The following is a 24,508-nucleotide window of genomic DNA, read 5'->3' on the forward strand; positions in this document are numbered from 1 at the left end:
CCGTCGTAATGACGATGTTCAAACTCGGTTTTTATAACCATTTCAGCACGCCTTTCTAGGCCGTCGTAATGACGATTTTCAAACCCGGTTTTTATAACCATTTCAACACGCCTTTCTAGGCCGTCGTAATGACGATTTTCAGACCCGGTTTTTATAACCATTTCAACACGCCTTTCTAGGCCGTCGTAATGACGATTTTCAAAACTCGGCTTTTATAACCATTTCAGCACGCCTTTCTAGCCCGTCGTAATGACGATGTTCAAACTCGGTTTTTATAACCATTTCAGCACGCCTTTCTAGGCCGTCGTAATGACGATTTTCAAACCCGGTTTTTTTAACCATTTCAACACGCCTTTCTAGGCCGTCGTAATGACGATTTTCAAACTCGGTTTTTATAACCATTTTAACACGCCTTTCTAGGCCGTCGTAATGACGATTTCCAAACCCGGTTCTTTACAACCATTTCAAATCACCTTTTTACGCCGTTATAATCGCCGCGTCTAGACACGGACTTTAATCCGTCTCGCGCCGACAATGGCTCTTTCAAAACCCGAGAAAAGCACACACCCTTTTCTCAAGACACTTTCGAGATCCCGAGGACCATGCACCATCCCCGAGATCTCTTCAAACATTTCAAACTCGATTTTCAAAACATACAATTTTGAATTTCAAAAACCGTCTTGGGAGGCGATACCTTATTTTCCTGAGCCGATTCAAACTCAAACCGTCTTTTGCAAATAAACTTAAGACAACCCCTTCAACTGACCGACTTGCGGAGATCTCTATCTTCGGAAGCCGTCCACAAAGCGACAAATGAATCTTTTTGAAAATTTCTATTTTCGAAAACTTTAGTCCACCATTCCAATTCCGCCTCGTGCCTATCGAGTCGAAGCAAACGTACATATGGGTCTTTACTTATGAGTCGTCTCACCACGAGACTCGTCCAATGGCGTCACGCCGTTACGTTGGACACGCGTCAAAGGTTCGGTCAACACCGTCACGTCATAAATCGAGTCAGCACCGAGGTACCACACACGGTCATCCTCGTCTTGTTGAGTCTGATCTTTGTCTCGTCCTTTGTGTTGTCTGCGTTTAGTCTTCGAACCGTGTCGGATTGAGTTGTAATGTGAGCCGTTTTTCTGCCTCAGAGCCATGGCCCCGTCTTCGACTTCGTCTGTCAACAACAACAACAATGATAACAACAGAGATGTCACGATCGCTCATTGCTAGCCACCGCTCACCGCTCTTAAGGTCACCCTGGATCGTGTCGAGACCTGTATCGACACCCTGGAAAACAAAGAAGCTGGAGAACATAATACTCCACCTTTGACTGAAACTGAGAAGAGGCTAAAGCTCTTGAAAGAACAGCTCCTAGCCCGAGGTAACAATATCCATCTTGAGAACAACGGAAGGTTTGAACCTATTGGGGATCAACTACCTGACAACTTTACCCTGACGGATATACCTAAGTTCAAAGGAGTGGAGGACCCGCTCAATCATATTTGAGCCTTCAAAGACTACATAGCCATAAAAGGGGTCAAACAGGAGCTCTTCACCCAGATCTTCCCATCATCCTTGGAACCGATCCCTCACCAATGGTACTACTCTCTTGACCTGAAGAACCTTACTACCTGGGATGAGTTTGCGGTTGAATTTGCTTAGCAATACCCTGATAATGTTGAAATCTAAGCCAATACCCGTACCCTTGAGGTCCTAACCCAGAACGGCAAGGAGGGATTAACCTAGTTCTTAACCCGTTGGAGGAGGGTAAGTACTCAGCTGGTCAGCAAGCCGAGTGAATCAACTTTGGTGGAAAAGTTCGTCAACAATCTCCGCCCAGTGTATGCCAACTTACTGAGGTATCAAAATATTAAGACCTTCCAGGATCTGCAAATTCTGGGGACACGCATTGAAGATGACCTCCGAAAGGGTGTCCTAGCCAAGACCACTTGCAGAGGGTACCAGGGATCCACCTCAACCGGATCTCGCCCTTATGGTCAAACAAACAAGATCGATGAGGTCAACCTCATTGAACCATCTGCTAAGAGAGCTGAGCGCCCCCAGAGAGTGTTCACTAATATAGGGTCAACTTACGCAAGTGCCCTGAAGAGGCTCATGGACCAGGGAAAGTTACAACCAATCGGACCCACCCCGAATCCGACCGATGCTAAGAAATCCCGCTTCTGGAACCCCAATGCCTATTGTCAGTACCATCAAGGGAAAGGGCATGATACAGAAACCTGCTTCAAACTCAAACACATCATCCAAGACATGATTGAGAAGGGGGAATTGCCTTTACCCCCACCGACTAAGCCAAACAACAAAACAAATCCTCTCGGAATCCACGCCATCTCCAATGATGAACCAACTCTGGACTGCTCTCACCTCATCCTGCCAATTGATGACGAGGTAAACACCTTGGAGAAAGATCCCTCGGACGAGGTATTTGTGTTTAGTGCCGCAACTATGCTCACCATGTTCCAATAGGTTGAGGAAGCCATAGCCAGCCTCTCCGAGAGGATTACCCGACTTGACGATGCTTACCGCCGGCTTTTCTTCAATCCTCCACCACCACGCCCGAGGGAGAGTCCCCCGAGCGCCCAAAACTACCCTCACCAGGACGGATTGCTCCCGCGACCATTCTGGCATGCACCTCACAATAATCATCCTCACAATAATCATCCTCACAATAATCACCCTCACAATAATCAACCCCACAAAAACTACCCTCACAGAAATATCCCTCACAAAAATTGCCCACCAAAGAATACCCCTCCTAGGTGCCTTCGAGATCCTGAAATCAATGGCATCTGGAGAGATGATGTTGAAGATGTCTATATTGTCCCAGGGAAAGAGAAACGGGCGAAAGAGATCGGTCACCTTACCCGGTCCGGACGCCCCTATTAGAACCCGAACAATTCAGCGGTCGCTCCAACAACGAACGACTGAGTCATCCAAGAAGCAGACACTCAACCAAGGGCTCCTGAGAATTCGATCCTCACGCAGCTTCATAAGGCAAAAGCCGAGATCTCGATCTGGCAACTGATCGCGACATCCTTTGAGCATTGACAGGCTTTGCTACATGCCTTAGGAAAATTGAATGTGCCCTCCACCTCTTCCCCTGAAGAAATAGTGGCACATATGACGAGGGACGCCCTTGACTTGAACAACCCAGTCGTCTTCTCTGACGAAGATATCCCTCCCTTCGGAGCTAATCATAACCTTACCCTCTACATTACCGTACAATGTCTCAAGAAGAATGTACCCATGGTCCTTGTAGATGACGGATCCGCGGTAAATGTCATTCTCCTCAAGACTGCTCACAAGCTGGGTATTAAGGAAGCTTATTTGGTCCCAACAAATGAAGGAGTACGCGCCTACGATGGCACTCGTCGCAAGGTCGCGGGGCTCATCACTCTGACTGTCGCAACCGGACCACTAGAAAGGCAAACCAGTTTTCAGGTGGTCGACATCGACGCCTCCTTCAATATGCTCCTGGGACGTCCCTGGATTCATGCCGTCAAGGCAGTTACCTCAACTCTCCACCAAAAGATCAGGGTCCCCTTCAACGGGAAAACAATCACAATTCCTGCTTCCCCGATCAAAGCTGTCATGAGGAAGGGAATAGCCTCCCAGACCATTGAGGAACATGACAATAAAATGTGGGGGTTCCAAGCTGTGAATGCCATAGCTGATGAATCAACACCCTTTGATTGCGACCCGTTTGCCAACCTCACAGTCAACCGCATTCTGATGTGCCAGGGTTACTTCCCGGGCTTGCCCCTCAATCCACTGAAGAGCACCTTACCTCCCTTGAAACAGCCTAAGGTCCCCAACATTCCCTTCGGACTGGGATATGAACCTACCAATGAAGATATCCAGAAGATGAACCTCCTAGTTCGGAAACGCAAGAAGCACGGAGTTGTCCTCCGTCCCTATCATCTGACCATCAATGGATACTTTGTTCCCGAGGGAGAATCAGAGCTCTGCCATGGCTTTCCGGAGCCGATCTATGACTCTGTAGCCAAGGACAGGTACCCGGGTGTGGAAGTCTTCCAGGACTGCTATTTCATCCCCGACAACACCGAAGCTGCATCAACTGAGTCTAAACCATCGTCATGCCTCGATGGACAAGCTGTCACACTCCTCTTTGGAGAGGATAACATTAAGCACCTCGACTATGAGGACATCATCAATATCGCCCTGAAGGACAATCAGTTTGACCCAACTGCCTTGATCTCCGACACTGACCCGGAGAAAACTACACAAGGCTGGAGGAAAAGCGTCAAGTGGACCGATCTCCAAAGCCGCATTCTCAAGATCACAACTGGAGAAGGCCCTGTGTTCAAAGAGGGAAGTGGAGAAGAATCTGAATCTGAGTCTGTGTCGGAGTCAGAGTCTGTCATAACTCCTAACACTCCTCATGTCCCAGGCAAGGTCTGTTGGGAAATGTGTCCTCAACAATAGTGCGATCACATGATTTAAATATCATTATTAAATCTCATTTTAAAGAATACAATTGGGAAGTAATATTGTTATTCACAATCAAGTGGTCAACATATATCGGTAATGATTGGCTGACTAGAGTTTGACATTACTGTCGTGTGACGGTGGTGATCAGTTGACCCCCTAGGTCATACCTATAGGGCGATGCTCTTAATTGATCATTTAATTAATCGTATAATGTTACGAGTTAATTAAATTACTTGAAAAATTGACGGACGATTTTGGAAGTAAAATTTACGTATCAAATTGAAATGTGATTAAATGAGATACGGTCTGAGTAATCAAATTATTACTCGGATGAAATTATTGTTTAAAGAAACAATTGGATTTGAATGAATTATTATAAATGCGATTTATAAACGGTAAAATATTTTTTGGCACAAGTAATTATGAAATTACTAAGTCGATTTTTGTATGTGACGTATTTTTATTAATACGTTGATTTTTAACATGTTAAAAATTACATAACAAATTTATGTCACATATGACATGTGACATATTGACATTTGACAAAAATAATATGGATCTCATATTATCATATGTGCCGAAAATGGGAGGTTGTTTAAACAAATATTGTGTTTGTTTAAGTTAGTGGTAAACATCATGATGACTTACTTTAGTAGCCATGCAACCCTAGTTTACCTTGTGAAGGCAAACAAGAGCATGCATTGGGCCTTTTTCTTCCTCCTCTTCCCACTTACACGGTTTGACAAAAATAAAAAGGCAAAGTGTTTTGTCTTATATTTTTTGATACACTACATGCATGATAGTGTAAGATTCATTCATTTTTTTTTCTAACTTATCAAAAATATTAAGTTTTAGAAAGAGAAATTACTTCCTCTCCCATTCATTCCCAACCGGTTTTGGGGATCAAAATACCAAAATATTTTGGGTCATTTTTCTACTAAATTAATATTGTACTAGATCTTATGATATTAATTTTTATTAAGAGTAAGCCTTGGGTATAAAGCTTAGGGAGAGATCCTACACTTGGATCTTGGTTCATCCATAAGGAAAAGCTCAAGAACAAGAGAGAAAGGTGATCTCTCTTGTGCCCATATTACCGAAATCATCAATGTAAGGATATGATTTCTCCTCTTTTGTTATATTTGTTTGCATGCATAAAATCCGTTTTAATTTTATGACAATTTTTAGACATATATGAGTATGTTAAAATGTATATGAATCTACATTTCCTTCAATCGGTATCATGAGCCACGGTTGTTTGCATGCAAATTGGTTAAAAGTTTTTCCGAGTTATATGAATAACAAAATAAAACTTGTAAAATTTGTGTTATTATGATATATCACGAAATAATTACATGCATGTTAATATTTCTGGTCCTAAAGTGTTTTAGGATATTTTGGTTATTTTTTCGGATTTTTATTGTTCATATTTAATAATAATGACATTTAAATGTGATTTTATGAGTAAAAATGTCATTTTTGGTCGAAAATTAGCTATACTTCGAATTTTCACTTGGTTTTTGGATATGTTGTCTCATATATTATTTTGAGATAACCTGTAATTTTTCATAATTTTTGCACTTGTTATGCTCGAAAAATGTTTTTTTTCATTATTAAATATGGATTTAAGAGAAAAATAGGTTAATAAGAGTTAAATTTCGAATCTGGTCATAGAAAATTTATATGTTGTCACATGCAATTTTACAAGATGTGTGTAAAATAATTGGCTATAAAGAAGTCTTTTAGCATGATTTATGAATTTTTGAAGAAAAATGGCATAAATAGTGACATTATTAATGAAAATTAATAAAATATAATCTATGACTTAGGAAAAACGTCTAATGTTGCATTTTATTATATTTTTCAGATCTAAAATTGAAAAGTTAATGAAAATAATTTTTCCATGTTTTTATGATTATTTTATTAAATATCGATAAACCGCAACATTGTTTTTCCCGAAAAATTTCGAAATTTTAAACCTAAGATTTTGAACATTATGAGTGTCATGGAATTTTTCCAGAATGTTCATGAATTTAAATTTCAAATTTTGAATTTATTTGGAATTTTTGGATTTATTTGAAGTTTAATAGCTTATTTTGTAATTTTTGGTCCTTTTATGAACAATTATGTAAATAAAAGTTAATTATGGTCAAATTATTAGTGAAGACTATATTTTGAGTCCTAAAAGGTTAGGGTAATTAGCTTATGCATAAATATGAGTTTATGTATTTTTGTGATTATAAAATGTTGAAATCACGCAAATCCGTAAAAACCGAGTAATATATGATATTGGCTAATTAAAGGCGATTTAGCATAAAAATTGAGCATGTTCATACATATTATAATGCTGCATTTTTCTTTATGATTGTCATAATTTTAATTTATGTAATTTTGAATTATGTAATTTTACTTAGTATGGCCTTAGATTTTAATTGGTATTTCCCGAAATGTATGGGAATATCGATTCGGTTGTAATTTTTATTGTGATCTCGTATCACCGTTTTGTAATTTAATAGATTTATTTTATTTTAGTTACAAATGTATAATAGGAAATTATGTAATTTATTATGTAATTTTATTCATTCCGGAGTTCCTAAAGACGGATTTCTTCAAGAATGGCGATACATAAAGACGGTGTTACCTCGAGATGCGTGCCACAACCGAAGTTCAAGGGACCAATGGAGTTGGTTTCCGAATATGTAATGGTTAAAGAGTTTTTCTATTTTAGGAAAGGCCATACTAGGATTTGTTTATCTTTATGCTTGCATTTTATTTTATGTCACATGCATCGCTAAATCGCCATAACTAAAACATGCATTGTCTTTTATCGAGTTTATCGACCGTGTCAATTACAATTATCGTAGTTCACCGCTTTAGTTCACTTAAAACGTGATAGATAATAAATTGACATGACCTCTCGCTAAAACAATTAATTGAGACATAGCCTTACCAAATAGTAGAAACCATGAAAACCTATTTCGCGAGGGAGTGCGCTCGGCCCTACCGGGGTACAAACCTTGTTACGTAGGGGAAGTGGGTGATGAATGTTAATCCACCGAATTCATGTTGATAAGGGATGAATCGGCCCTACCGTGCCCGAGTTGATGTGGATTTGGATCATGGACACATTTATTCGAAATTTGGATTGAACTCAACAAAAGTTTTTGATAAGGGATGTATCGGCCCTACCGTGCCCTTGTCGAATGTGTTTTGGGCTAAAGATAATTGTTAGTGTAATATTATCGACCAAGAGTTCTAAAAGTAGAATCGATTAAACGTTAATCCACCGAGTTATATTGATAAAGGATGTATCGGCCCTACCGTGCCTAAGTCGATATGAATTTGGGTCTTGGAATCATTTATCATAGTTGGGTAGAGGTCACTATGTAAATGCTATACTTGTTTACAAGTATTAATATAACGATAAATGTTTTGTTTTCCACTATTCCGTTAACATACTGTTCTATTTCTTTACCACAATTCATATACGATATCATTTCGTTTTTGATTCAAATCTCCATTAAAATATCGTAACTAAAGACAAATATGAGTTTGCTTCTAAAACCTCAAATGAACCATTGCTAAGGATCTCTTGTAAAGAGTATAGATTAAAGTTATTCATTATCAAACAGGTTTTTGATTCTTGACTAACACATCTACTTGCAATGGATTGTTTTTCCATGTACTTAAATGCATTAAGTACATCGAAGCGATAAAATTGTTTTGGTAATTAGTTTTGTCAAGAATTCGTAATTGACCAAAATAACGCAACCACTTCAATAAAAGTTTTTAAGACTAAAACGAACAAATGAAGAGTAATCTTCATGAATTCAATTTTGCTTCTCAAAGCAAAGACTCATTGAAATGAGTGGGAGCATTCTCTTAAACCGTTAAGATGAGAACGAGGTTCAAGAAGTAAAGATTATAATGGAATTGATACTAGGTAATGTTAAAGGTAAAGTTGTTGAGAATGACGATACTAAACCTATCAATCCCGACCGATATAGTTTCCATTGTCTTAAATGTTGGACACGAGAAAGGAAACTACCCCAAATTATTGAAGAATCAACAAGTTAGTTGTGGGACATCTAATGGGACCTTCTTCTTTAAATGTTTATTTGATTAGACATAAAATTTTGCTAATACTACTTCGTCAATATTAGAAACCAATGGAGGTTTTCATCATTGTACTTGATACATAGGATGATTAGAATATGACGACTAGCAACAATGAAGTTGAGAGATAGAGTAATTGTGTACTCAATCTAGTTTTTGGATTTAAAGTGGTACTTAATTGTGACTATTAAGTGCATAAACTCTAAATAAGAATATAAACTTGTTAAGAGACAAAAGAGGTTTTCACTTTTGTGACCCTATACACCACGATTTGATGAATGGCTAGCCCATTATCAAGGTGATTATATTCTAAACCAAACTAGAATGACATATCATGTAGATGATGTAAGATTCAAATTGGTAACCCAAGATTAAACCTTAAAAGTTGGAATAATGAACGCAAAGAGTTATCGAGTACTCTTGAAACCATTAGATCGTTAATGGTATATGCGTATCTTGTATTCAAAGCAAGATGTCTCGTGCCTTTTGGTTGAAAAGGAGATCGAGGTTGTAAATCATTGATCCAAAATAGGTTGATCATTTTCTTTTACCAACGATTTAAGTTGACACTAGTGTGTTCACTTAATAAGGTAAATAGAGAAATCTTTGAAGAAGTTCAAATGTTCAAGGAATCACGATTTAGTCGTGATGGGATTATCAAAGTGAAGACTTTGATATAAGCCAAAGGAAATGTGATATAGCATCACAAGTTAATCTCTCTTAACACGCATTATTGAATAATGTGTGGTTGGATATGAATTCAAACGCTATTCGATATGGTTTGGACTTCAATCAAGTTACTTTGAGTTACTTGATCCTTTTGGGGATTTTAGCATTTTTGTCTAGATTATTTTTCCACTAAATCGAATCATATGAGATATGAAATGGTAAGGGTACCATGGTTGTAAGTTTTTCACAAGAAACAAATGCTCATTTTCCCTTTTCAATTATCACGAGTACGACGGGTTTTTTGCGGCTCGTGAAGTCAGTTTCTTTCTAAAATACAAGTTTATTTTAGAAGACAGAGTGGGAGAAATTATTCAAGAGCCACAAAGAATGCCACAAAGTATATTATGTCGCAAGAAACTGGTCTTTCTTGGCTACATGAGACGTTTTGTGTAAGACGTTATGTCGCAAGAAACTGGTCTTTCTTGGCTACATGAGACGTTTTGTGTAAGACGTTGTTTCTTGCAAACCTTGGAGGTTAAGTTCGTCACTTGTTAAAAATGATGAATTCATGCTACTTTTAAGAAAGTAAAGAGCTTATAACTTACAAAAGAAATTGTTTGATTCAAGTTAATTACTTCTAGAAAGTAATGAACGAATGACTTACATAAGAGTGTTTAAGTCACAACTCAATACAAGGCTTAGAGTCATGAGAATCCGAAATAAAAGGCTTGATTAGTGACAAAGGGTTTTTGCACTAATTAAGAGATATTTCAAAGCAAGATTGGTTGCAAAGGGTTTTTGCACTAATTGAAATGCTTAAGTCTATTTGGATCTTCTTAGGGATTGTGTTTCATTATGAGGTTATGAAATACATATCAAGTGAATCTAAAACCCACTTCTTCAATAGAAGGAATGTATTCAATACATGTCTTGAGTTTTTGAAGATTCTTGCAATCCTAAGATAATGTGAAACTTAAGAGAGGGTCTTAAGTAGGACATCAATGAGTTGGAATCAACATTTTGGATCATGTGATAAAACATTTCTCGATAAGTCAAGAAGTTGTGTTTATACATGGAGTTTAGTGGGAGTTACGGAAATTTTAATTAGTCCGATATGTGGATGACATGTTGATCATTAAGAATGATTTAAGACTTTTGGAGTATTAAAATACATCTGGAATATCCGGATTTATGAAGATAAATCCACATGATATTAGCGTCAGAAAGAAGTCTTATGTTGATAAGATTCATGACTAGTTCAATTAAATTGAACGTACTTAATTGATTCCATTTGCTTCCGCTGCCGGATCAATTAAATGAGTAATGATGTATAACACTTCATATACTTTGAGTATGATGAATTGTTTTCAAAATCGAATTTAAGTAATCTTTACCAAGCAAGCTATAAAGATTACCCTTAAGTGCTTGCAGAAGCATTAAGGAAGTAAAGCAAAGTGTTTTTGATGCAATTTTGTGTAAGGGTGTTACACAAGTGACAATTGACAATTGAGGTTGCGCATGGGTTCTCGACAAAACCATAATCAAAACACATTAGGATGGTTAAGATACCATTGTGGCAATGTTAATTAAGAAGTAGATTTTCTAGAATCGTTCTAGGGAATAAAGAACAATGAGAGATATTTATAACGGAAATTGAGTACACTTGCAATCATGAGATGTGCAAGAGGATGAGTCCCACACACTTTGTGAAAACAAAGTGGGAGCTATTCTAAGGCTACAGGGCCTATGTCTTGATTGGATCTCGACACGTACTCAGAAAAGTTTTGTGATGCAAATGTATACATTACAAAGGAAAACGAGTATGTAGTAAGGTTGAGTAAGGTACAAGAAATTGATAAAACCTACTAACCAAAGCCTTCTCAAAGGCTAAACATGATAAGTCATGCCATTTCAACTGAATTGAAATGAACAACTACATACAAGATCAAATTAGATTATAGATTATGAAATAGTAATCAAGCATTGACTATTCATATGTGATAATCGCATTTGTCGTTCGAGTTTTACTTTAAAACTCTTTTATTATACCTTGTTACATCCAAACGGGTTGTAGAGACAATTGAACCCCGTTAAAGTGAACACGGATTAACATAGTATTCGCCCATAGTCACTTGTATGAGGTGACGTCTCGAAGTGACTAGAGTGTGATGCGATTGATGGCAAGTTCAAGTGCCATAGAGTCATGTGAGATGACTAGTCGATCACATAGGCAGACTGTTAGGAACTTTTTGTCGGGCCAAATGACCGCTTATAGAGTTCTGGCAAATTTATATAGCCTGGTCGTGGCGAGAGCTGCTATAGTATTCAAATGAGTCGATTCTTTTGACTAAAGACTATTCACCTAAGATGGCTCAGTTTCAGATTAACTTTGATTTGTGTTACTACGACCTTCGTAAATGGGGTCAAATGGGCATATTTTGGGTTATGATGGCTGTGGCTAGTCGAAGGGAATGAGTGCGATAGGAATTGTCCATCCCCTTGTCAGGGTTAAAACAATATCTCGGGGCCACTCGAGGAGTAATGAATCGAAATGCGTGGCCACGCTCGGAAAGTATCTATGATAGATAAGTCCGGTCAATCAGTTATTCTCCAGATCGAGGAAACCACTCTCGATATGATCACTTGCAAGTACGACCTGAAAGACACCTTGCATTGAGTGGGAGATAGTAATAGGACAAGAGAATTGGTGACGCACACTTGTCGAGGACAAGTGGGAGATTGTTGGGAAATGTGTCCTCAACAATAGTGCGATCACATGATTTAAATATCATTATTAAATCTCATTTTAAAGAATACAATTGGGAAGTAATATTGTTATCACAATCGGTCAACATATATCGGTAATGATTGGCTGACTAGAGTTTGACATTACTGTCGTGTGACGGTGGTGATCAGTTGACCCCCTAGGTCATACCTATAGGGCGATGCTCTTAATTGATCATTTAATTAATCGTATAATGTTACGAGTTAATTAAATTACTTGAAAAATTGACGGACGATTTTGGAAGTAAAATTTACGTATCAAATTGAAATGTGATTAAATGAGATACGGTCTGAGTAATCAAATTATTACTCGGATGAAATTATTGTTTAAAGAAACAATTGGATTTGAATGAATTATTATAAATGCGATTTATAAACGGTAAAATATTTTTTGGCACAAGTAATTATGAAATTACTAAGTCGATTTTTGTATGTGACGTATTTTTATTAATACGTTGATTTTTAACATGTTAAAAATTACATAACAAATTTATGTCACATATGACATGTGACATATTGACATTTGACAAAAATAATATGGATCTCATATTATCATATGTGCCGAAAATGGGAGGTTGTTTAAACAAATATTGTGTTTGTTTAAGTTAGTGGTAAACATCATGATGACTTACTTTAGTAGCCATGCAACCCTAGTTTACCTTGTGAAGGCAAACAAGAGCATGCATTGGGCCTTTTTCTTCCTCCTCTTCCCACTTACACGGTTTGACAAAAATAAAAAGGCAAAGTGTTTTGTCTTATATTTTTTGATACACTACATGCATGATAGTGTAAGATTCATTCATTTTTTTTTCTAACTTATCAAAAATATTAAGTTTTAGAAAGAGAAATTACTTCCTCTCCCATTCATTCCCAACCGGTTTTGGGGATCAAAATACCAAAATATTTTGGGTCATTTTTCTACTAAATTAATATTGTACTAGATCTTATGATATTAATTTTTATTAAGAGTAAGCCTTGGGTATAAAGCTTAGGGAGAGATCCTACACTTGGATCTTGGTTCATCCATAAGGAAAAGCTCAAGAACAAGAGAGAAAGGTGATCTCTCTTGTGCCCATATTACCGAAATCATCAATGTAAGGATATGATTTCTCCTCTTTTGTTACATTTGTTTGCATGCATAAAATCCGTTTTAATTTTATGACAATTTTTAGACATATATGAGTATGTTAAAATGTATATGAATCTACATTTCCTTCAAGGTCCCCTTCCCGCTGTTTTATCACAAGGTCGTGGCTGATTCAGAGGCTGAGTCTACTAGAGTCACCCCCACTCCCATGAAAGGTGACAACTTGGAGCCTGTTCCAAGGGCCACCTCCTCTGCTGCGTCGCCTCTGACTGACCATGAGATGTCTGTCCTCTCCGAGCTTTTCGCTCGTGTCAACTTAATGAACGCTAAGTTTGCTTATGACTCGTCTCAATTTAACTGCAATGCAATTCTGAATGACTATGAGGAATTTGACTTGAGTGACTACCCACCTCACCTAGCCAAAGAACTTGACAAACGGGAAACCAAAACCCCCATTATTGAGGAGACCGAACCTATTAACGTAGGAACCGACAACACACCTCAAGAACTCAGGATAGGGACAACCCTTGACCCCTCGGAAAGACAACAGTTCATTGACCTCCTCCACGAATACAAGGACGTATTCGCCTGGTCCTACAGAGACATGCCTGGGATTGACAGGGAAATTGCAGAGCACCGGATACCCATTAAGCCCGGGGCTAAACCTGTGAAGCAGAAGCTACGCCGGATGCGTCCTGAATGGGCCTTGAAAATCAAAGAAGAAGTGGATAAATAGTTTAAGGCCGGGTTCATCAAAGTGTCTAAGTGTTCTGACTGGGTGGCCAACATTGTTCCTATACCGAAGAAAGACGGGAGAATTCGAGTTTGCGTCGACTTCAGGGATCTGAACAAAGCGATTCTAAAGGACGACTTCCCTTTGCCACATGTTGACATTCTGGTAGACAACACTGCCGAACATGCTTTCCTATCATTCATGGACGGGTATGCTGGGTACAACCAGATTAAAATGGCTGAGGAAGACATGCACAAGACTGCATTCACTACACAGTGGGGTACATATTGCTACACAGTCATGCATTTCGGTCTCATCAACGCCGGGGCTACCTATCAAAGAACCGCTACCACTCTCCTACATGATATGATGCACAAGGAGGTAGAGGTGTATGTCGATGACATGATCATCAAATCGAGAGAACGGGACGGCCACATCAACTCCCTTCGAAAATTCTTCGCTCGCCTGCCGAAATATAACATGAGACTAAATCCTCAAAAGTGTGCATTCGAGGTCACCTCCGAAAAACTCTTGGGACATGTCGTCAGCAAAAGAGGCATTGAGATTGATCCAACCAAAATGAAAGCCCTTCAGCAAATGCCTCGGCCTAGGAATGAGAAGGAGATTCGGGGATTTCTCGGTCAGGTCCAATACATCAGCCGCTTCATTGCCAAGCTCACCATGATTTCTATGTCAGGTACAATACTTCGCGCCTCCGATCACACCGATTGGGACGACGACTGTCTATAGGCCTTCGACAGGATAAAGGAAATCATATCCAAGCCTCCTGTCCTCATGCCACCTCAACCAGGGATTCCTTTATCCATGTACCTGACTGTTACCGACACAGCCATGGGAGCAATGCTAGCACAAACAGTCGACGGCGAAGAACGAGCCATCTACTACATCAGCAAAAAGTTCATTGAGTACGAGACAAGGTACACCCAACTGGAGCTGCGGCATTACATGCTCAGCTACACGGTCCACATATACTCCAAGATGGACCCTGTCAAATATATCTTCGAAAAACCCGTACTAAACAGAAGGCTGTCTAGGTGGACACTCATGATGTCCGAGTTCGATCTCAAGTTTGTACCCCTCAAAGTTATTAAGGGAAGAGCAGTCGCCGATTTCCTGCCAGAAAATCCCGTCAACGAGGATCCAGCGACCGACACATGGTCACTTCCTGACGAAGACATCCTTTGTGCCGATTTCGATGCATGGGACCTATACTTCGATGGTGCATCTAATCAGAGAGGCTTCAGGGTAGGAATCCTTCTAATATCGCCAGAGGGAGAACATGTTCCGATCTCGGTCAAGCTAGACTTCGCTGTCACCAACAATGCCGCTGAATATGAAGCATGCCTCATCGGCCTACAAGCAGCCATCACACTTAGCATCAAAAGACTGAGGGTCCACGGCAATTCCTCGCTCATCATCAATCAGGTGTCCGGATCATGGAAAATCCAAAGTGACAGTTTGCTGATGCCCTGGCAAAACTTGCCGCACTCGTCAACATACCTGACGACATGACGTCGATGCCCCTATGTGTCGAGAGAAGGAGCGAACCAACTCACATTTGTGCCATCAACAACGACGAGGAAAGCCATGTCGAACCTTGGTACCAAGCCATCCTCAACTGCAAAACCAAAAACGAATTCCCTCCTAACTCTGACCAAAGAGGACAAAGAGCCATCCGTTTACTTGCATCACAATTCGTGATAAATCAAGACCAATTATACAAAAGAACACCCCAAGGGATTCTCCTCCTTTGCATTGACCATCACAAAGCCAAAAAAGTCATGGGAGAGGTCCACGATGGAGAATGTGGCGCTCACATGAGCGCAATGATGCTTACCCGAAAAATCATGCGGCTAGGTTACTATTAGACCACCATGGAAGCCGATTGCCGTAACTACGTCAAACATTGCCACAATTGCCAAATCTTCGCCAACATACAACATATACCACCATCCCTTTTATACACCATGACGTCACCCTGGCCTTTGTCGACCTGGGGCATCGACATCATCGGTAAAGTTAACCCGGTGGGCACCAAGGGACATTGTTTCGTCCTCGTCGCCATCGACTACTTCACCAAATAGGTGGAAGCGCAGTCATTTGCAGTCTTGACCGCCAAACAAGTGGCCAAGTTCATCCAGAACAACATCATCTGCCGATATGGGGTACCCCATGAAATCATCAGCGATCAAGGCTCTCACTTCCGGGCGGAAACTCACGCCTTACTGGACAAATACAAGATCAAACGACATCGATCATCCCCCTACCGTCCCCAAACCAACGTAGCGGTGGAGGTAGCTAACAAAACTCTTGTCACCATTATCAAGAAAATCCAAGACAACTACCGCGATTGGCCGAGCATACTCCCATTCGCACTCTGGGGATACCGAACCTCCATTCGAACACCGACAGGCGCCACACCCTTCTACCTAGCATACGGTATGGAGGCAGTTCAACCGGTAGAGTTAGAGGTCCCGTCTCTGCGCATCCTACTGGAGAGTCAAGTCCTTGAGGCGGAATGGACCTGCCGAAGGTACGAACAACTCACTCTTCTAGACGAACGGTGACTCAACGCCTTGCACAACGTCCAGCTATACCAACGACGTATACAACGGGCATTCAACAAGAGGGTCAAACCCAGGAACATTAACGAGGGCGACTTGGTCCTCAAGTCGGTCCGAGCACCGCTACCCGTCGATCCGAGGGGAAAATTCAAACCCAACTGGACCGGGCCATACCTGGTCAAGAAAATACTCTCGGGGGGCGCAGTGAGACTGAGTGACCTAGATGGGGATGATTTTACAAACCCGACCAATCTAGACCAACTCAATAAATACTACCCTTGAACCATAGCAACCAACGATCCAAGCCTAGTTTTACAACTAGCGTCCACCTTAACCCTTTTCAAGTCAAGTTCCTGAAACGCGTTCTGATTTAAAATTGCATGTTTTATCGAGACTAAGTTGTGGCACCTTGCCCGTTTTGAATGTCCTTTGATCTGTCAAAGGCAACGTCCATTTGCACTAAAACAAACAAAAACCCCTGAACTACGAGCATGGTTTGATTTCACCTCTTCAGGTGGATACGTAGGCAGTCCCTCTTATGCATGAGGGATACAACCACAAAACCCAATCAAAATTTACAAAACCCCTGAACTACGAGCATGGTTTGATTTCACCTCTTCTGGTGGATACGTAGGCAGTCCCTCTTATGCATTAGGGATACAACCACAAAACCCAATCAAAAGTTACAAAACCCCTGAACTACGAGCATGGTTTGATTTCACCTCTTCAGGTGGATACGTAGGCAGTCCTTTCTTACACAAGAAGGATACAACCATCCCCATAATAAAAAAAAAAACACCACCCACATACAAAAAAACATCCCCATCAAAAAAGAAAAGGGAAAACCATTCCCTTTCCCACAAAAATACAAAAAGTAGCCTTTCTCCCTTCCTACAAAAATCCCACTTTCCCAAGTGCAAACGTTTAGGATGATTCAAATCGAATTGCCTTTACAAAATGGATGGAAGAAACAAGTGTTCGCAATTTTTGACACGAGTAATCCTCTTATTTAATTAATAATGGGAGGGATTACAATTTTAACAACAAATAAAGCTCGACGAGTCTGCAACTTGTCAAAGCTAAGGTGTCAACTAAAACACCTCACAGGGTAAAACTAGCACAAAACACACAATAACTAGCTAGTACAACATAATAAAAACTCACAACAATAATACAACATAACAATAAAGTGGGTAATGGAGGTCTTCACTCTTCCTTCTACCCTTGCCTTTTCTCTCGGGGTACATCTTCCCCGTGTTCTTCTTGTTGGCCCGCCTAGCATGGATTCCCTCTTCAGAACGGATCCTCAACGGATCTACAACGGCGACAGCCTCCGGTCTAGCACAAGACCCCATGTTCGACCCGAAACGAGCAAATGCGCGGCCCACCATATTCTTGGGACCCGAGCTTATCCTCTTTGGTGGCCTCATCACGTCCGGGCTAGCTCCATCAATATAATCCTCAAAGAAGGCACGGTTGGCCTTGCCAACCTCTTGATACTTCAAGTCGACAACCTCGTCCTTACGGAATTTGGACCTCTCTTCCAAGGACGGAGCACGTCACCACTTGACATAATCGGGAGTCACCCATGTCGTGGCAACGGGGTCCGGTACCTCCCAAACCGGCCGAGTGGCCCACCATCTTTCGAAGACCTCCAGAAGCTCGGAGTTCCGGAAAACATTCTCTTGGACATGGGTATCTTGAGCGGGCACCTTTTGTTGACGCCCCATTAGCCTCATGAGCCTTTCGGGATAAATGAAGGAACCACCCTCCTCCGCCAATCTTGCGGCCCAATAAGCCTCGGTAGAAGCAAAACTATCCGAGTACAACTTCTTCCTCATAGTAAGGTGACGGAAGGAATAAGAAGAAGAATCAACCGGAGGCTCCACATACCTTAGCCTCTCCAATAGCCACACTTGGAGGATCCTTGGGGATCCAAGTGAGGGAGCTTCTCCACAGGAACCTTCCTTGTCCAAAGCTTGGAAGATCTCTCCAAGCACCAACCATGATGGATCCCTACCATGCTCCATTTGCTCAACCACATGTACGAGGGTCCATAGCATTTTGGCCCCTCCTTCTTTAAAACATCAACAAAGAGGTACACATGGATAAGGCAAAAGGCAAGAGCCCTTCTCCTAGCCACCTCCGAAACATTGGCATCTAATCGGTTAGAGAAGATGTTGATGAGAGCCAACATGTCCACACCATGCGGAGCAAGAAGAAAGTTGACTTGACTTGTCGACAAACCTAACATGGAACGGAATTTCTCTTTGTAGCACAACCGAGTCGGAGGAAGCACCGGAACACAACCCGACCACCCACCAATGGCTTCAACTTCTTCGGCAAGAGGACAAATTTCACCTTTCGGGAAAACGAAAACATGGTGTTTCAAATCCCAAAACCGAGAACATGCTTCGAGGAACGAGGATTGCACCTTTACTTGACGGAGCACCGATAATTGACCAACTCCCATGCAAATGAGTTGATACTTTTCGGGAGGCGACAAATCCCGACACCATTGTCGCAACGCATCCTCAAAGGCATCCATGAAATATTTTTGTGGAAGAAGAAGAAGAGATTTTGTAGAGATGTTTTTGTGTTTCGGATGATGAAATAATGAAGCGCAAACATCACTATTTATACAAAAATGATCAGCGCGTTTCTCAGAAAAAGGGGAGAGCTGGCTCCCATCGCCAGGCTGCTCGCGCCTCTTTAGGCCCTCCCACAGGATTCCCGCTTTGACTTGTCTCTTTCAACTTGTGTTTTCTCCTGACACCTCAAACCTCCCGCCAGAACGCTCGCGCCTCTTCGGGATGATCCAGGACATTTTGTGTTTCCTCACACTCATATTTCCTTGCTTTCGCGTTTACGAAATCCGACACGGTTTCCATGACGCAGCTTTAAACATACGGATTTTTCTTTCTTTTTTTTTTAAGGGGGGAAGGGCTAGTCGCCCCGATCCGCGACGGATCGTTTCCATGTCAATCAAAATTCCGAAAATTTTTCGCTTTTTCACAATTTTCCATCAAAATAAAAATCGAAAATTGATAACACGACATCAGTTTTCCTCAAAATTTCAAGCACTCACAAATTCGAGTCTTGACCTCAAAAAAATCAAATCAAATACACTCGTAAAATTTTTTTAAAAAATTTCTTCCCTGACGGATTGAGTTTGAAATTTTTCGAGTCACAAATCAATTTCAAGAATTTCAATGCAATTTAATTCACGACACGAGTTAATTGCTCAATTTTCAAATCAATTCCTTTCGGAATCCAAACGTGACGACTTGTCGCGGAATTTTTTAAAATTCATTTCAATTTTCAAAATTCAATTTTAACTTCAAGTCATCTTGGTTAATTTTGTTTTCAATCAAATGCTTTTACGTGTTTACGTTTATGCATATGTGCTACCTGTTTCCTGTTTTCTACACTAACGATGCAGGAACTAGTGCGAAGCAAAAAGGAGAATTGACAGCCGACAGCGCTCCTCCGAAACACAACACAAAAAAGCAAAAAATCACAAAATGAGCTACAATCCAAAAACACATATATACAAACCGCCTCACGCAAAATGTAAATATGTACAAACAAGAGTCCAAGACACGGGCAAACTACTACAACTACTCAGCGCCTCCCGTCGGATCAGTCCCGGTCTCACGAGGAGTCGCCGCCAACGCAGACACTACCACCTGCTCAAACTCCCTCTCCGAAGAACTCTCCAACATCTCAGGCTCCATCTCGACGTGAAGCTCCTCCGCTGCAGCCAACTAAGCCCTCAGAGAGGCAATCTCCGCATCTCGGCTCTGTAGCTCGTCCTCACGACGCCTCAACTCCTGGTCTCGACGAGTGATCCCCAACCCCTGGGCCTCGATCATCGACCTAGCTGCATCCAACTCAGCACGGACCCGAGCAAACTCCGCTGGATCCGCAGTACCCTGCAAAACACAATACAGATCATCAATATCTAAAAACGCGAAATGCAACACAAAATACACAAAAACAACACACAAAAGTACCCGAGAAAGCCGAGCCTCCCTCGCAGCCAGGTCACCAGCAAGCGCCCTCCGGTTAGCCATCCGCCACAAAGCCTGATGATTAACGGTCGTCACCTGCAGCCAAAAAAAATTCCTTCAATACAATGCAAGGCAAAACACGAATGAGGAAAAAGGTTCAAGTCAGGAACTCACCATCATAACGACCAACCTCCACTCCATGCCAACATCGGTCACCTCAGCAACCGCAGGCTCCGGCAGGCGCAACTGTAGCTCCTCACCGCCCGGTCCCTGATAGGTGGTCTCCGCCGGGAAAACTAGGGGCTGAGTCCTCATCAACGCGTCGACCCCCTGCAATTCGGGTCCGCATCAAAGGTAACAAGCCCTCCTATCAAAGGAGACAATGAAAACAAAAGAACAGAGGAAAACATACCTCAATCGGGTACCAGGCAAGCCTCGACAACCGGAAGGTGTCGTAGTCAACGTCCCGTAGCAACAACGCCTCACCTCCCTGACCGTGAAGGTGCTCCTCAACCTCGTCGGGGGTCGACTCCTGGAACAACACCCTAGGCGGATCGACCGGTACCACGAAGATATCAGTAAGGCACAGACGAGCTAATTGCTCGCCCATGTACCAAACCGGCTCGATCGCCGTCTCCAAGTACAAACGCTAGGAGCTGCGAGGCCGCAGACGCTCTCTGACGGCGGACGGCACGTCCGTGTAGTGCTCCCAAGGCCACCCTACAAACTGCATTCAGAACAAAGCTACTCAACCGACTGGGGGCTTCCGAAGCTACCTAGTCATCCTACCTCTATCTAATTATACAAAGAAGAAATATTAAGGAACAACGACTCACGCCAGCAACTCGAAGCTTGTTCACGCGACGCCTGCAGTCCTCGTAATTCGACTTAGTCGACTTCTTCCGAGCCACCGTCCAACCCCTCACAGCGGGGTAGGTCAAGGGGACATCACCTGTAGTCTCCGGGCGCAGAGGGGTGAAGTAAGCGTACAACCAAGCCTGTAATCAAACACAGCAAACACAAATCAGCCAATTTCTCAAAAATTGCCAAAATCAAAATCAAACTCAAAAAAGAAACTACAAATAATGCTCGTACCTCCAAGATGAGGTCGGGACCAACCAAAGCAGGGGCACTACCATCCCCCATTGCCTCCGGACGCACCGCTGCGTGCATGTACCAGGTGAAACTCACCAAGGCCGGCGTAACCTAGTCAAACTGACCCAAAGTGTCGAGGTCAGCAAGGAGGAGAAACACTTTGGTCGACAAGCGCTCACCCTTGTCACCAAAGTAAGTGGAACCCAAGAAGTACCACAACTACAACCGCGCCTCCTGCGCGTCAGCCCTAGCCTCCGCCTCTGGACTCTCTAACGGCGCCGGAGCAACACCCGCCACTCTCTCTCTGAAGTGGTCTCTCACATACGAACTCGCAATCAGGTACGGGGTAATGTCAGAAGGTTCAGGCAGAGCAGTACCGATCAGACGAGTAACCGCAGGAGAAGACACTCTCTCCGGCGTCTCGGTAAACTCAACAGGCGTCTCACCACAAGGGAGGCCGGATATCATGGGGACATCCTCTAAGGTCACGCCGACCTCCCCAAACTCCATGTCGAACGACGACGTCGTATCCCAGTACCGATCCAACATGGCACGGATCAGACACAGGTTCGACCTAATCGAAGACCTGTGAATATCCCGCCAAGCGGCCACCAACGGCCCAAAAGCTGACCTCTCTATCAACGCCCTCGCCCCGGCTCGGAGAACGTCGTAAAGACCCAAGCAGGTGGTAAAGCCCGAAAACGTCCTCATAGTGCCAATCTCCTAAAATCAAAAACAGACAACGTCAGAACGCCTGTTCAGGTCTGACACTTCAAAAGTGACGAAAGTTCAATCAAGGGACGCGACTCACCAAGCCCTTGTGAGCACGGTAGGAGATGTGCCTGTCCACTCGAAGCAACAACTGGCTACCGTCTAAACCCTCGGCCCAAGCAGGCGCCGCCCACAAGTTCAGCCCCCGCGGGGCTGTAACCCGTCTAGCATCCCAACTCGCGACGTCAGCGTCATCCTCAACTGTCTCCGCCCTCCGTCTCGTCTGACCACGAGATTCGACGTGACGAGTGGAAGGCCTCTCAACGACCCTAACGACGTTCTGTAACGTCCGTCTGGTCGGCCGAGGAATCCGTCTCCTCGTAGAAACCCTCCTCCCAGAGGTACCAACATCAGACCCAGTCTAAGCTCTCTTAACTCCAGTAGCCCCAACAACGGGCTCCTCACGCTCCTCAACGGCCCTCTCGGCCCCAACAGTCTCCTCGGGGGGCCTCTCCTCGTCGGAAGCGTCCTCCACTACCGCGGCGGGTACACTAACCGGAGTGCTAACCGGCCCTGTCCCGAACAACTCCTCAAAAGTCACAGCAAGGGACCCGGCCTGCCCGAACACTCTCCTGCAAACAAAGAACGTCAGCCAAAATTTCGGCATTACGATGGCATAAATCGGACAAATCCAAAAAACAACCTGCAAAGCAAAGCAAGGGCAATCCTGCCCAAACCCAAACCAAACAACAAAAATAATTCACAAAAATCGCACAAAAAACAACGAGTCGCCCTTCTTTTCATGCAAAAGACGAGTCGAAACAACCACAACAAAAAACGGCAAACCAAGACCCACACAAGGTCCGCCAGCAAACCAAAATACATTCCCAATGCAATGGGGAATTTTTCTACGGCCAAAAAAGCAATTTATACGCCAATTTGAGCACAAACCGTTCAAAAATTCAAAAACGACCGCAAAAAGGCAACGTGATTTTATCACGCCTCAAAGCGACCTAAACTACCAATAAGGTCCATTTCAAGGCAAACTGACTCAATTCAAGCTCAAACAGGCGCTTATTCCGTCAGGCATAAGACCGTCACAAAAGGTAAAAAGTCCAATTTTGCCCACCATACCCAACAAAGGTCCACAATGGCAAATACGGTCTTTCTCGACTACAATGCAACCTAGTGGGACCCACTACCCAAGCAAATAAACTTGGTATTGTGAGATGAGACGGTTTCTCCACCTCACTCACGTTTTTCGAACATAGGGAGCGGGAACGGGGACCAAAATGCAAACAAAAAGCACCCCTATACTACTAAACGGGTTTCTAACCTAATGCAATCATCAATTTCACTCGAAATAGGCTCAATCAAAAACGCCCAAATCGATTTTCTAGGGTAAAACTTTCGCCCTAATTCAATTTAGCTAAAAGACCAACAAATTCAAATGGATTCAAGAGGGATTACATACCTTGAGATGACATTGTTGATGATAGCACGAATGGAAGCAAGCTAGAGACCTTCAATGGCGGTTTTTAGTGTGCTTATGTCGAAGGTTGAAGACGAAATATGAGAATGGTATGCGAACAATTCTCGCGTCTTTTACAGAAAAATAGGGAAGCTCCCTTGTTTCGCCAGGTAGCTCGCTCCTCAATCAGGTGTTCCCTGCTCTTTCAGCGAAATTTTGGGCTTTGGCCCAATTTCCCGTAATAAACTTCAAGTTTTCAATGACGATATTAAGGACCGTCATTTTGCAAATACAAAAACAAATAGTGAAATCAAAATTCACTATTTTCCTTCAAAAATTTCAAACAAACGGCGATCAAAACCGCCATTTTCCCTTCAAAAATAGTGAAAAATTCAAAATTCACTATTTCTTCAAATTTCAACGATGGCAATTAAAACCGTCATTTTTTCAAAATAATAGTGAAAAATTCAAAATTCACTGTTTCGTCAAATTACCATGACGGCGATTAAAACCGTCAATTTCAAAAACAAAATAATAGTGGAAAATTCAAAATTCACTATTTCTTCTATTTTCAATTTCAAGAATAATAGTGAAAAATTCAAAAATTCACTATTTCTTCAAATTTCAGATGACGGCAATTAAAACCGTCATTTTCGAAATAATAGTTGGAAATTAAATTTCACTATTTTCACCACACATGTCAACGGCGGCACATATACCGTCACTTCAAACGTAATAGTGAAGATTCCCAATTCACTATTTCCTTCACAT

The sequence above is a fragment of the Silene latifolia genome, chromosome 1 (genome assembly GCF_048544455.1).
Source record: "Silene latifolia isolate original U9 population chromosome 1, ASM4854445v1, whole genome shotgun sequence".
Taxonomy (NCBI): domain Eukaryota; kingdom Viridiplantae; phylum Streptophyta; class Magnoliopsida; order Caryophyllales; family Caryophyllaceae; genus Silene; species Silene latifolia.